The 12,610-nt window shown below is 34.4% G+C and overlaps 1 long non-coding RNA gene across 1 annotated transcript in view; it reads right to left on the bottom strand.

The window, feature by feature from the left end:
- Positions 1 to 6,957, bottom strand: part of LOC126649652 (uncharacterized) — a 66,175-nt gene extending 59,218 nt beyond the window's left edge. Inside the window, exon 1 of the long non-coding RNA XR_007631113.1 lies at positions 6,797 to 6,957. This is a non-coding gene — a long non-coding RNA (uncharacterized LOC126649652). The remainder of the gene's footprint in view (positions 1 to 6,796) is intronic.
- Positions 6,958 to 12,610: the final 5,653 nt, after the last annotated feature.

Below are 12,610 nucleotides of genomic sequence, written 5' to 3'. Positions count from 1 at the left end.
AAAAAACTTCAGAGTAAGAAATTTCTTTTTTCACCAACACAGTTAATGATATCAGATTAGGTACATGGACCATGATATTTCTATTGCAAGAGTGGGATTTTTATACCACTATAGACCTGTGTGAGGAACACAACAGGTCAATTCATTTTTTGTAGATAACATATCCATTTATGCCTCCTTGTACTATTGTTCATGGTAGATGGAAAACAGTAACTAAGGATGACACTATCTACACCATTTAAGACTTCATGTACATCAAATACATTTTAGAATTGTATATATGTCACAGCCCTTTTAAATAAATGGATTATAGGTAGATTGAACTATCACAATAATGTTTTATTTGTTTCAAAATATTAGCTAGTAATCCATATTATATTACAATTTACTGTGCCTTTGATCATAGCATTTATGGCTCTGGACTACTATTTACACTATTCTTTACTATTGCCTTCTTATCCATTTTTACTATTTCTTTGTGTACCTACCATTTCTGTATACAGTAACACTATTCTCAAGATGCAGCAACGCAAGAGAGTTGTGGACTGTTGATATTTGACTTTATTGTCTTCTGTTATTTCAATAATTCATCACTGTTGCCTTAGTCATTGGTTAAAATTCAATATAGATTAGGCAAAAACTATTCCATGTTGGGGGCTGTCAACACAGTAGTTTAGGAAAGCAATCATTTACTAAATCATAAACCTTTCAACTTTGTCTCCATTCTAAAACATACCACAAAGACTTCCCAATTAATACCAAGGTTGTTGAAATAGGCTGATACCAAATAATCCATAGGCACAATCTTGTAATCTAATTTATATCTTCATACAAGTTTTCATTTTTGTTTCTTTTTCCTCTCCCTGGAGGTTCACTGTACAGTGTACCTATCTTATTCTCACCTCAGTACTCCTATGTATAAGCTAGTTTATTTCCTGAAGATGTCAATTCGTTTATTCATGTGCTTCATTTTCCTAACTTGTAAGAGTACAATAAAATGTGAACAAAACAATGTTTCTTGTAAAACTTTCTGCCATAAGAGAACACTCCAATGACTATGAGGCGATTATATAGGATTTAGACAGTTTTTCCTAAACAATATTGCCTCTAGAATGGATCCAAGAAATCACATGGTAAAATATTTAGCTTTTAGATTAGATTCAAACACATATTTTTATTTTTCTAGACATTGATACTTGGTTCCTACTGTGCTGAATCTTCATGCTGTCACTCACTGTTCAGTATGTATATCTTTCAGTTAGTCATGACTTTTGTTTCAGACAAGAGGGGACAGTTTCTCATAAGGGTGCTCTCCAATTTGTGAACTGAGCAGAGGTCTAAACCAACGGAACCTCACAAGTACAACTGCCTTGAACACTCTCAAAACAAACAAAAAAAAATATTTTCATATGTAATACTTCTATTTTGCAGGTGATTCTGTGTTTGAGTTTTCTTGGTTTTTTGTTTTTCTTTCTTTTTTCCCTGTGTAGATGATAATACTTGTAAACAGAAAAGCCAGTGTTACAAATAGTTTTAGCTAAATAATATTTTGATAAAATTTGTTATCCAGTTTTGACCTCTAAAAAGACACAATATGAGGCAGGCACACAAAAAACTGATTCAGTTCAAATATTTTTTGTCACCATTCCATCAGAAAATCTTTGATTATTACCTAAGGACATATTTTCCTTTCCAGCTCCTATGAGAATGCCAGCTTACAACCCTTCCAGAGATAGCAAATGAAGCACAGCTCAAAATAAATTAAAGAGAGTTAGAACAGACTACAGAGAAAAGAGACTTGGCCTATAATCCTCCAGCTATCTCATCACAGAGTCACAGAACACCAGATTGGAAGGGACCTCAATGATCATCTGGTCCAACCTTCTTTTATTCTGACCTCTCTTTATTTTCAATCACCTTAAAATGGCAAAGAAAAAGGGCCAAATCCTGCCTATATACTACATACACTTCTCACTGTAGTTTATCTGAAGGCAGAACTCAGGCCCAACTTTCTTACAGTAGAATCTATTAACATTTAATGTAGGATATCTCTCTTTCTCCTCAGGTCTTATTTCTCAAATTAAATCAAAATCAGTTTTATAAAAATGTCTAATCTTATCTTCTATCTTTTCACATGAATACACTGACTCTGGCACTTTGTCCCCATCTAAAGCTGTTATTTTCCACTTCTAAATTTTGTGCACATGGTTCCTTTCCATCACTTCCCTTACTTTCTAGTCAGTTTTTTTGTCCTTCTTATTTTCCTTTCAGTTGTCCTAGAAGTTCCCAGTATAATTGTCAAAGCTTCTTGTTGCAGAATCCCAGATGTCTAAATTTCCCTGCTAGTTACTTGTTAATTTTAATTGACAAAGTTTTTAGCTACCTATGACTGGAAAAGTTTCTAAGTAGTCATGCTTAGGTGTTAAAGCGTTTCATATTATGTTGTCCTTTTGTTAACTCTAATATGCAATTAAAGTATTTTGTGTATTTCAAACAAAAATAGAATACATTCTAAATAATATATATTTTAAAAAATAGACTAAAGTCGAATTTGTAAAAACATGTATTTCTACTCTCAATATGTTCCTTTTATTTCTACCCCTAAGCTCTAATAGAATTACATAATTGCTTTGTAAAAACAATAATAAGTCAGTAGATAGTACGTTCTACAAAGGTAATGTTAATGTAACATACATTTTAGGCATTTATTTTTTTATATATATCTGTGTATATATATAATTTTCTTCTGCAAACAAGCTTTTCTACACATCTAGAAGGCAGGCAAGGAAGACTTAGATTTCTGAGGTTTCTGGTACAGTAATTTCAAAGACACATTTCTTCTGCCAGTAGACACCACCAATTGCTGTAACTGATGTTTCATCCATTACACCAGCTCAATTTCTCAGACAATGGATAATTAGCTAGACTTTTCTGCTGGATTATTATTTCTATATTTTGAGGAATCTCATGCTATAATGGACAAAATGTCATGAATAATGAGGTATTATGTTACTGAAAGTTACATCACTAAACTTAAAAGTATATTGTTCTTTGTCTTTGAAGAAGGAAAGAATTTTTTATCCATTAGTGGTCTCAGTTCTGTCTTTTCCTTTAGATAAAATGTTAACACTACCTATACAATTAAAAACTGAAGATAAAGTTATATAGAACTCATCTTTTATTTGAAGAAGAAACTGAAATAAAAGGATGGATGCAATTTAAAAAAATCCTCAGCATGCTCAGGCAAAGTTTGTTATTTAATCACGCATAAAGATTTTTTGCCTCTGAAATGGTTTGTTATAACATTATAATTGTATTAGGTGACTCACATTTATGCAATTACCTTAGGATATTGCATTATATTTACAATGATATATTTTTACTAAGTGCTGCCTATTGAGTTTATTCATATTATCCCATAGATATAGATAAGGCTCTTTTATTGTCTATGTAACACACTTAAAATACAGAAGCAGGCTACTTCCCCACATGCTGCACAGCATCTACACTGCACGGTATCCCCTGGATCACTGCATGTCTTTCTTACACACAGAACAGAAAAGGTGGAATACTCTCTCTCAGTTTTTTCCAGACTACCAAAACAACAGGAATATATTTGTGTTCATAGAAGTTTGTACAGAGGTTGGTACCACTGAGCAAGCAGTAAACAAAGCCAAACCAATGACAATTATTAGGGTTTCACTCTGTTACGGAGTTCTTGCCATGTGACACATGCCTTTTACTTGGAACTCCTTTCAAACTTGAAGACTCAGGAAAGCCAGAGAGAGATATTTATTACTGGAAATACGTGACATTGAAAACTCCTCATGACTTTCTTATCATTCCTCGACAGTTTTTGTTCATTTTGATTCACAACAGCACCCATAGAGTTACAGGTGTTCTGTAAGGTAGTTTTTTGTGTGATTGTGCTGGTTTTGGTTGGGGTAGAAGTAATTTTCTTCAGAGTGGCAAGCATGGGGCTGTGTTTTGGGTTTGGGCTGAACACAGGGTTGATAATATAGAGATGTTTCTGTTATGGCTGAGCAATGTTTACACAGAGCCAAGGCCTTTTCTGCTCTTAGTACTGTCACACTGATGAGGAGAGTGGGGATACATGAAAAGTCGGGAGGAGACAGAGCCGGGACAACTGACTCCAGTGAACCAAAGGGATATTCCATACCATATAACATCATGCTCAGTTTATAAAGTGGGGAGAAGAAGAAGGAAGTGGGGGACATTTAGAGTTATGTTGTTTATCTTCCCCAGTCACGCTTGATGGAGCTTTGCTCTCCTGGAGATGGATGAACACCCTCCTGCTCAAGGGATGCAGTAAATTAATTCCTTATTTTGCTTTGCCTGTGTGTGCAGCTTTTGATTTCCCTATTAAACTGTCTTTATCTCAACCCACAAGTTTTCCAGCTTTTACCCTTCTAATTCTCTTCCTGATCCTGTTGGTGGAGGAGTGAATGAGCAGCTGCATTGGACTTGGTTGATGGCTGGGGTTAAACCATGACAGTGATATACAGAGATCCTATCTAATACCATAGGCCCTAAGTGTATTTGGATCAGCCTCCATGTCCATAATGGTTTCAAAGAAGACAAGAAAAAAGAAACATTCCTGTCTATATCTCAATAACTGACCCACTTTGGCTGACTATTCTATAGAAGCACATGTGCACCCAGAGGATGATTCACTCAGGAATAATTTCCTAAATTAAATTAAATGTACCAAAACTGTGAGTGATAGTTCATTGCTTTATAATATTCCAAGATAACCCATACACAAATCTGGACAATTTCAAGGTGAATATTGCCAGTATGCTGCACTGGTCATTTGGTTGACAGGACCAGGTCAGCCAGGGAGCACCAGGGACAGTCCCAGCACTGAATGTCTCCTGGGAATGGAGAGTGACCATGGGCCCAGGGGTGTTTTTTGCTTAGTGGAGCCTGTGACCAGGCAGGGCAGGGCTGTGGGGAGCTGGAAACTGGTCCTGCTATAGTGTCACTGGGGTAGAAGCTGATGGCCTTGAGGGACTAACATGGGGTCCTGGGTCATAGGCGAGGTGAGGGAAGCCCAGGGTGGATATGTGTTGGTTGGAGCAGGGAGGCACTAAAGGCCCCATCTCAACTGAGGACTCAGAGTTATCTTGCCAAAATGAAAAAGGTTTCAGTGTTGAACGAACATTGTTAAGTAAGCCATCACTAATGTATTGACAAAATTACCTAACTAAAAATGCAAACTAGCAAAATAGGAGTGGTGTCAATAAAGCAGCAAGACACTTGGTGGTAGACCAGCTGTCGTGGTCCTTCTTTTACACTACAAACAGAAGTGTTGTCATTGCTCATGAGTGCCAAACAGACAGGTGGCCAAGATGTTATTTACGACAACCCATGACACGAATGCAAATCATGAAAAGGGCTTGTATATGGTAATGTCTCAAAGTAAAGAAATTATATTGTCTTGAGACTCACTCCACTATCTCTCCTTCGTACTGTAAATGTGCAGGTTATCACACATCTGCCTTCCCCTTTTGGTCTCTTAACATTCTTTCTTACATATCCAACCCCTAAATACCTCTTAATATAGTACAAAATCAAGACCCTAAGCATGTGGTATACATAAGCAAGACCTCTGAAGTACTGGGATACCCTAGAGATCACTCCAAGATAGCAAGGTATTTGGTGAATAGCTGACTTTTCATTTTCTCAAAACTTCCTATATTCACAAATGTTTGAACATAATTTTTTTCCCCTTAATTGTCCCATTTAATAATTAACAAATAAAATTTTTATTTCAGTGGAAAGGAAAATTAAGAACTCTAATGCCACAGCTGAGATACTTAATAATGTATGAGTGTTTTGTAGCCTAATGCTTCTAACTTGACTCTTGTAATGGCTTCAGGATTTGCTTCTTTTGCCTTCATGTCTTATATTCATAAAATGAAGAAGATCCTTCTTTGATTACTTTCTTTGCCAAGCAGTGTTTTCAAATAGTGTTCAGTAAAAGCATGCTGTCTCTTTTAGTAATTATGACATTCAAGGGAAAAAAAAAGACAAATAAAACGTTTGTATATTTGAGATTTTCTTTCATTTTTCATTACTCTATATTTCTCATTCTTGAATTTCAGATAATTAAACAAAAATACATTGTGTACTGGAAGGTAGGCTCAGACTTGTTTATGACTGGAGATTAAAAGCAATACTTAGAACACGCATGGAATTTTTTATTGGGGTTTTTTTTAGATTTTTAGTGATGTAACCTTCTCTTTCTCAGTATTTTCCTTCCTAATTTGAAAATAACTGTGCACTTTGAGGTCCATTCCATATTATCCTAGAACCCATGAATTGGTGGAAGATGGTTTTAGAAATAACCAGCAGCGCAGACTTAAAAACTATAGTGTCCAGTGAAGCATATACATTGCAGCTCAGCAAGCTGAGCTACTTAATACTAAACAAGTTTAATGACAAATACTCTTTTTGCAGCCACTGAACTTTTTAATTTTGTTTCTTGTTCATAAATTTTCAAAATGGCAAACAAGTATTTCAGTAGTGCATTACCTATTAACTTTAATGGGAACCACATAGCTAAAATTCACTGTATAGATTAAAAAACATAGCTGTCGTTGGAAGGTATTGTATGGCAAATAGCTGAACAAAATTCAGACTGCACACAAAGTAATTCTATAACATTACTAATAAATATAACAATTTTAGATAAGATTGCAACAGGACCCAAAGGAATGGACCGAAGTTGTCAAGGGATGTTTAGGTTGGATATAAGAGAAAGGTTCTTTACCCAGAGGGTGATTGGGCACTGGAACAGGCTCCTCAAAGAAATGGCCACAGCACCAAGCCTGACAGAGTTCAAGAAGCTTTTGGACGACACAGTCAGGCACATGGTGTGATGCTCAGGGATGGTCCTCTGCAGGATAAGGGTTGGACTCAATGATCCTTGTGGGTCCCTTCCAACTCAGCATATTCTGTGATTCTGTGCAACAACAAGAAAATAATAGGATAACAGAGAATAAAAATATTTTTAAAATGCATTTTCATCCAATGAAAAATATTACTCCACCAACTTCAGCAGAGCTATGACAAATTAAAAGACCTGACCCATAGATTTATATGTCTGGAGACCCTTATTCACTAGAACTATGCCTTTGTAAATGTTTAATGGATTTATTCTATAGATATATTTCCTAACTTTTTAGAGTTAGATTCATTTATTTTATGAATAATAAGGTACATTTGTACCTGACTTTTGTATTGAGGTCTGGTTCTTTATTTTTTTAGTGAGCTCAGGGTTATACCTTATAAAATAAGCAACATTAACAAGCATAACAAGTAAATATTTGAATATGTAGTACTGTTAGTGGGATATCCAACACCATTATTGTACAGGTAAAATTTATTTATAACTCTCTAAATATGTTTATGAAATTTGTATCAACCTTATATTTTTTGTTCTTATATTTTATGCTTCTTTTGAACTATTGTAGATTTTTTTCTTTTCATATTTTTTCTCCCTTTTTGGGTAATTAACTTATAGACATGAAATATTACAAATTACTCTTTTCTGTTTTTCAGAACATAAACATTTGAAGAGCATAAAAATGTGTGGAAAGGTGCATGTAAAATAAAACAAAAAATCTTAAGATCTTTTTAAAGATATATGAAAGCTCTATGCTGAGGCAAGTGTTCCTGTTTCTTCATATCTCCATTTGCCTAGGCAAATCCTGAGAGCCTAAAAGCCAAGAAGACCTGGCTTTATGTGTAATTGTATTGTATTTTTAGGTAAACTGAGCTCAGACTAAGTTCATACTGTCTACAGTTTCTACCTATTCTTTCATCAGGAAATGCCAAGGAAGGATTCAGATGGTTTCTGTCTCCCAGCACCATCTATGTTACACTGTCACAAGGACAATTGGCACAGGCAAGCTGCCAAATCAGAAAAGGAGCTGTGGGACACATCTACAGTACGTGGGAGAAATCTGTAATAATATAATTAAAGCAACAAAGAATTGGCTGGTCAAATGTAAATGTCTGCTCTGGGCTGAGATTAATTGCTCTCTGAAGTGTGCTGGCTGTAACAATGAATTGAAACCAGCCAACAGGACATGCTGAGACAAGTGTTGAGACCCTACAGAGCCAGGTCAGTGCAAGGTCTACAACCTTCTACTACTAATGGCCAAATTATATTTACCGGGATGCACCACTATTTATGTCCTTAGCTACAAAAGCATTAAATCTGTGATGTAAGCAGTGACTAAGTCAGCAGGAGCATTTGAATTATGCATTAATCTTTAAGCTACTTACTCTTATTATAAATTGCTTTGAAAACATGATGAGTGCTGGACACTTGAAATTTTGGGGGGCAATTTAAAATTTGGTCACTTTCATGATCTGATAGTGGACATATAAATTGCTGTGTACACCATCAGAATGTAATGACAACAGATTTGCTATAATTTTTTTAAATTTTATCTTTTACATAACCCCTTACATAACTCAATATTTTTTGTTTGTTTTTCTAAGTATGTGGCATGCTGAAGATGACATCTTTTCAGGATAATTAAAAATAGCAGTGTTATTTTGAATTAGTATTTCTTCGACCTCTCTGTACTCTGAGGTTTTATACTTATTTCATAACAATTCCTAATAAAACTATTATTAGTAAAGAAAAGATTGATAAATATCAGTGGTTCCCATTTTTAAAAATATTGATTACATCCACTTAACTTTTTTTTGTCAGTATTGTTCAGTAGCATAAATTGCTAGGTTCTTTTGAAGGCTATTGCTGGTTGGTTTTGTTAAAATTTCAATATCTGTCCTTCCAGATCAAAATTTAATACACCAGGCATTCAACACATCACTTAATCCAACCCAAATATGCATCCTATAGAGAGCATCATGAAGGTCATTTTCCATAACCATTTGAGACCTTAAACAGACCAGACTGTAATCATATTCTAGTTCATTTTTAAACTCTCATGATGTGATCACTGAGAGAAAGCATTTAAAATAATTTAGACATGGGTTTGGCAGGTACATACTGTTATATGTTTGTAATGAAAATTATCACTTCTTACAACTTCTATTCATTGCTCTGTTGATAGGAAATAAATTACCTGCTTACTTATCCCTTTAACAACAAAACAAAAACAGGCAAAATATGTGTTATATCCTCTCATCTTGGAGCTCAGCAGTTCTTTGTACCCTTCTCTTCCCTTTGATTTTCATCTTCCTTTCTTAATTGGTAGGTTTAAATTCTTAATTTAAATATTATTGTGTCTATTTTTCAGAACTACTTTTTTTTTTTTTGAGAGATATATGATCATTTGTTACTTCTGATTGTCTGTGGGGGAATATCCACATGTTTATAGATTTTGATGTGCATTTGGTGGTGGCTTTTTTTTAAAGTGTAACATCTAGAATTAATTTTCTGGAGTCATAATATATATGTTTATGATTACTAAATATTCCTAGTACAAATTCTGCTTTTTACCTTTAATTCAAATTCAATGTAATTTTCAGTTATGTATTTAATTAATTCAGTAATTAATTCTTACCTTTTTACTTTTAATTCAAATTTAATGTAATTTTCAGTTATGTATTTAACTATCCAATAAAATACCAGTAAATGACATAGTTTCACCTTAAGGAAGTAGAGTTAAACACAGCATATGTTTTCACGCTATCTATTTTATACAGCTATACAGTATACATATAGAGAGGAAGAGGTAAGGAAAGGGAAAGATCAAGTAGGTTGTGCATTTTCCTACAACAAAATCCACTTTCTACTTTTTTATTGTTTTAAATAAGTTGCTGTAAATACATGTCTCATTTCTAACAAGAGGAATTTTTTCATAATCTTGGAAGAATGTGTAGATCATCATAAGGCCATATGTTCTGTGTAACACCCCTTAATTTATTAAGAAATGAGAAAGCAGCTGGTTATTGAGAATGATATTTTCTGTTATGCACCAGATTTGCAAGCCTTCAAGTATTTATTTGAAGATTGTATTTAGAGATGTCATTGTTATTGTTACATATCAAAGAACTTCACTAGGATAGAGTCTCAGTATCCTGCAAATTGCTCTAAAACCTCTACTAATGATATGTCTTCTCTTTTGACTATCCATTCATAGCAAGTCTACCATTCTTCCATAACGAGCATAGATTAATTAAAACAATGGACTAAGACTGACTTTTGGTAACAGCTATGAGAACCTAAATTTTTCTGTGGAAAGGGCAATGTTCATAAGCAAGAAACTTTGAGGTGTCAGTGGTCTTAATTTATGTATTTGTTGTGGTTGAGCAGTCTATTTGTTTTATCCTTAAACTAACCTGAAAACTTTATTTGTTTCTATCTCTCTCTTATATTTTGTAGCTTCTTTGGTATATGTCTCTGGTGTTATCTTTCACCAACTAAATCCTATACATTTAGTAATAGAATATCTTTAAAGTTGGGGATTTCAAGTGAACTACTTGTTCTCTTAATTTTCTTGCAGATAAGACTGCCACTTGAGTGTTTACTGAGAATTAATAATCTTTTTCAGTAGTGGAAAATAAAAGATACCCTTCTATCCCATCCTCATAGGAATAGTTCATCACATTTTGGCATTCCCTTGAAATCTTGTAATATTTGGATTTGCGGTAAACATAGCAGTAAAACAATTAAGCAAATTCAGAATGTGGGCATCTCCTTATTTATAAAAATAAAATCAAATCACCACCATCTTCTCCCAGAACATCTCTTAATGTGATGACTACTGAAACACTCATCTCTTATCAGACACTTTCAAAGTTAATCTCTGTCGATCTCTAATACCTGACATATCTCATAGAGTATGTTTGTCCTCTTAAAGATGACTTGCATTTGTAACTGTTTTCTGTAGGAGCTGTCAGTGTGACTGTAGCAGGGAGAATAAAAACAATGTGGTGCAGCATTTTCCCAACAACACGACCAAAACTTTATCTGACCAGACTAAAATAAACCTAGATTGAACACCCTTTCAATTAAAATATTAAGTTCCCCAAATATCAGTGAAGATGGCACTGAGGAATGGAAGAGGTTTTAAAACAGAAGACACAAAAAAGAAAGATATAAGATGGAGTTGAAATCACAATAAATAAAAATATTTTATAACTGCCTTAAGAGAAGTAGAGACACTAAAAATTGGATTACTGGCCAGCTGTTAGAATAGTTACTATTTCCTCACTGACACTTAGCTGCTGTAGTCATATATGCTATTATAAGAAAAAGAAACTAGCAAACTAGATAGAAGAAATTAAAATATATGACCTGAATTCAGTGACAGCAGGATTAGATCTTGAGTCAGTAGGTGTCTGATTAGAATTTTTTTAAGAACTTGCTGTTTAAAATTTATGTTTTAATTCATGTTAATTGCTTTTTGTACCATTTTGTTATTCAAATATGATTGTGAATAAGCTAGCATATTTAAATTTGTTTTTAAGGGTCAGGTCATGGTCATTTTGCATAAAAAAAAAAAGTGAGACTACTTTATATTTTGATTCCAAATAGAATGCAACATTATCAAGATACTAAAAGTGAAATCTAGTGCACCTGACTTGGCAACGAGGCAATTCAGACCACCTAAAGTAAGTTTCTGATTTTTCAGTGAAGCTAGTATAGGGCTATAAGCATTTTTGTACACAAGCAAAGTGAAATCCAGAATGTCTTAGTCAGCTGCTTACCTCTTTTCGTTATACACATATTAAGGCTTGGACATCAGAGGATGACAGTCTTTTCTTTCTTAAAGTAGGTTAGATGTCCTTCAGATGACTACAAATGTAGACAGACCTAGACACATGTTCCAATGCAGATTGGATTACATAAACTGATTCCCAATTTTGTTTTACAGTTCAGTGGCTATGGCAGTAACCTAAAATGGGGGAAAATGCAACCCAGTTGATTTTAAATTATGTTTTTAATGTACCATACTTCAAATAGAAGGCAATGAGGTACAATTGCTTTAGGTCACTCAGTAAAGTGTTTAATGGTTAACACACTCAACTGAGGATTAATACTTTTCCCAGTAAATGACTACAGAGAGTGAAATGTTTAAACATCACCTATTCCTAAAAATTGTAAATAATGATAAAGAACTTGTCTAGCTGTTTTGCATTACATGGAAACAACATCTGATTTAAATTTAGGGCAGGCACTAATTACTTCTCTCTGATGACCACTGACAGCACCCAAGAGAACAGCACAAAGCTGTTTCGTGGGAGACAAAGCTGGATATTAGGAAAATGTTCTTTATCCAAAGGGAGATCAGGCACTGAAACAGGCTCCTCATGGAAGTGGTCACAGCACCAAGCCTGACAGTTCAAGAAGTGTTTGGACAACACAGTCAGGCACATGGTGTGATTCTTGGAGTGGTCCTGTGCAGTGTCAGGAATTAGACTGGATGATCCTTGTGGGTCCCCTCCAACTCAGCATATTCTATGATTCTAAATTTATGCTGAAGATGTAATTGCCTAAGGAATCATGTTCATCTTCTAAGATAGGTGGGATCACTATTAAATCTACTGTTACTCGCTACATCTATACTTTTGAGAAAGTCGTGGTGGAAGTTCAAGCACT

This window comes from Myiozetetes cayanensis, unplaced genomic scaffold (genome assembly GCF_022539395.1).
Source record: "Myiozetetes cayanensis isolate MyiCay16 unplaced genomic scaffold, myiCay2020 scf5-8, whole genome shotgun sequence".
NCBI lineage: Eukaryota > Metazoa > Chordata > Aves > Passeriformes > Tyrannidae > Myiozetetes > Myiozetetes cayanensis.
The sequence above is the reverse complement of the archived record's forward strand: the minus strand, read 5'-3'. Positions and strand labels throughout refer to the sequence as shown.